This window comes from Nanorana parkeri, unplaced genomic scaffold, assembly GCF_000935625.1.
Source record: "Nanorana parkeri isolate BGI_ZX_2015 unplaced genomic scaffold, ASM93562v1 scaffold93, whole genome shotgun sequence".
NCBI classification, from domain to species: Eukaryota; Metazoa; Chordata; class Amphibia; order Anura; family Dicroglossidae; genus Nanorana; species Nanorana parkeri.
In genome coordinates this window covers 158638-161958 of record NW_017306361.1, presented here as the reverse complement: position 1 = coordinate 161958, position 3321 = coordinate 158638, and positions in this window count along the sequence as shown.

The following is a 3321-nucleotide window of genomic DNA, read 5'->3' as shown; positions in this document are numbered from 1 at the left end:
GTAGACGTAGTCGAATTTGCCGACCTCAGCATTTGTGCTTGCGCACAGACGAGTATTATCGAGGAAACACGCATTTATTGACAAACTATTTCGTTTAAATCGTTAATTGTGACCGTTAATAATATGCCATCTATCATTTACTGCCATGGATGGGATATTATTAACGGTCACAATTAACCATTACACACTAATACTTTGTAAATAAATGCCGGTTTCCTCGTTAATCCCGTCTGTACAAGCGCAGATACTGGGTCGGCGTTCTCGACAGAACACCAGCATTACATTTTAAACTGAAGCGGCTGCCTGAGGTCCTGCGCTTGCTGGGGACCTCGGCAGCCTTCCTGTTAACCACACGGTGCTATAGCAGTGGGGGGCCCTCTATGGTTTCTTGCGCTGAGGCCCTGAAGGTTCTAAGTACGCCTCTGCCTCAGAGGGCTTTCTAAGCAACAGGGAAAAGGTTTTTGTTTTTTTTAAGTATTTGATGTTTGGAACAAAACAGTAAGTGAATTTAAACATGCTTGGGACAAATATAGGCCTATACTCAGACAAAATAAAAATAAAGGGTAGATTCAATGGACCACTTGGTGTTATACTGCCATTGTTCTTCTATAATTGTAATAATTATTTATGTTTAATATGTTTCTATAAGTAATCATCACCATATTGCCTTGCCATTACACTATACGTTTGTAAGCTTTGCCTTACTACCTAAGGAACTGAATAGGTATGCAAATCTGTGTTTAGCCTTTTGTCTGATTTTTCACATACAGGTTTTGTGTAAGTCATAGACTCAAGCTGAGATGACTGCCACGACCCTGGTCCTGCCCTAAACTTTGCCAGCTACCTGTTGTTATATCAACACAACAATGTACCTGCTGCAAATTTTGTGCATTCATCAGGGAGGATGGGGTGCAAAACATGCTAGCAAGATATGTTAGTCATAACTAGTCTGCTAAAATGTTGTAAAATTAAATATATAATTTGCCATCACAGCAAGAAGTACCTGAACCTTTCTTGTAGAACACATACAAAAATCTGCACTACTGCATGGGGTAATAATCACAAAACTACTAAAGCAAAAGGTGATCCAAAACTTTTTTGTTTTTTTGTTTTGAATATAGCAGACAAAGGTTAGAAGTTTGGGTAGGTTTATATTGCTCTCTGTGGGAAGATTTTAACTCTCTTTTTGGCCCAAATGTGCCAGTAACTTGGACAGCTAAAGAAGAGGAATTTCCCCGTGGGGTCACAGACAAACTCTCCATTCCCTATCTCAGTTGCTGGTGCCAAGTGGGACAAAAAGTGACTTAAAAAAACAGACAGCAAAAAACCTTACTAAAGTTCACACTTAGAGGGCCCATTTACACCTATACGGTTTGTTGTGTTGCAATCCCAAGGGACCCAGTATACTCAAAATATGACTTTTTGAGCTGCCAGATATAAACAGTAACAGACTATGAGCTGCCAGCACTTTAATGTAATCTTAATCTGTAATGTATCTTAAACAAAAGTATATATAAATAGTGCAGAGCTAATATGAAGTACAAGTGATAACCACACAAATCAGTGACAATATAACACAGTGAAAAATAATGTCACAGAAAAAGCAGTATAAAAATAATGCAGAGTCTCAATGTTGCATAATGTTCCACTAAGGCCCCTTTTACACGGGCTGATCAGGAGGATATCCAGCATGGATCCCTTCCTGATCGGAGCAGTATGGTTTGGAAGTCATGGCTGTGACATCCGTGTCCGTCTAGTTTTTTTCTTCCATCTTACAATGGAGGAAAGAACTAAAACTGCCGGACCCCATGTCGGTCTATGGGGAGTCGGATTTAAACATACATTTGTCTGCTTATATCAGATTACCCCCGATCCGGCATGATCAGCACCGGTGGAACGTAACCCTGTTCCCTTTGTTTTTGCGGACTGGGCCAGAGTCGGGGGTAACCAAGTATAAACGGATGCCTGTCCGTTTAGACCCAGTTGCCCATAGACTAGCATTGGACATCCAATGGGGTCTGCTTGACAGGCGGACCAATCAGGTCGGCCTGACAAACTGACAGGTGGACCCGATCAGACCACCCGTGTGAAAGGGGCTTTATAGACACAACACTCTCTCCTCAGTCTTTCAAATACAAGTGTAACAAACTATGACAAAGTATCCAAAAATATGTCTCATCAAGTGATACAATCACTTTTGTGAACTCCTCAATCGCTATTCGTGATCTCACACCATTAAAGGAGAACTATGGGGTTAGGGCTTTTCCCCATAGTACTCCTTAGGGTAACCCTAAGCTTAGTATACCGCAAGCTACAGCTCGTGGTATACTGATATGCCGCAGTATACCGCGAGCTACAGCTCGCGGTATACTGAGATGCCGCAGCTGAAGCGGATCCCGACAATTATGTCTGGATCCGCCCAGCTGCGTGAGTGACAGCTGGCTCTGCCTATCTAGAGGCAGAGCCAGCTGTACCCGCCCCCTCCCCCGTCCGTTCCGCCAGTCAGCGCTGGAGGATCGGAGCGGGGGGGAATCCAGTCCCTCCCCTGTCACGGCAGAGAGCCATGACAGGATCGAGAAGTGAGCGAACGGCGGTATGTGTTCACTCACTTCCCGATCTACTGAGCCGACCTGTGACAGTCTCATTGTCACAGGTCGGCTAGAACTATGAGGTGAGTGAAAAGCACTCACCTCATAGTTCTCCTTTAAAGTGACATTAAACTCAGTAGTTAAATCTTAAAAATGCATTCAAGTACCTTAAATATTAACAAAATGTATCTTATTTGTGTATCACTCAGCTGCAGATCCTCAAATCATCTCTGAATTGGTGCCGACACTGTCCTTCCTTCTGGAGGGTGGCTACTTTTGTTCCCCATGGTCCCTGTGTGTGTTGTAAAGTAGCCACCGCTTCAAGCTCACTCCTGTGATGGACTACAATGTCATGTTTAGTTTGCTAATATATTTTGAGATTGTACTCCATCAAGGGTACTTGAATACATTTTTAGGATTTAAGTGAGCGAGCACCGGTATGTGTTCGCTCACTTCCTGATCTACTGAGCCGACCTGTGACAGTTTCATTGTCACAGGTCGGCTCAGATTATGAGGCTGAGTGAAAATCACTCACTTCATAATTCTCCTTTAACAGTGAGCAGACCATGAATCAACTTGTAATGGTGTACTGGAAAAACCCAAAACTTACCTTTTTTATCTGGAATATGTCTAAAATACTGTACTTTAGAATGGCCAGCATTTTCCCCTCACTGGCCCAGAGCATTGCCCCCACAATCCACCGATCACAGTTTGCAATGCTTTACTGCCAACA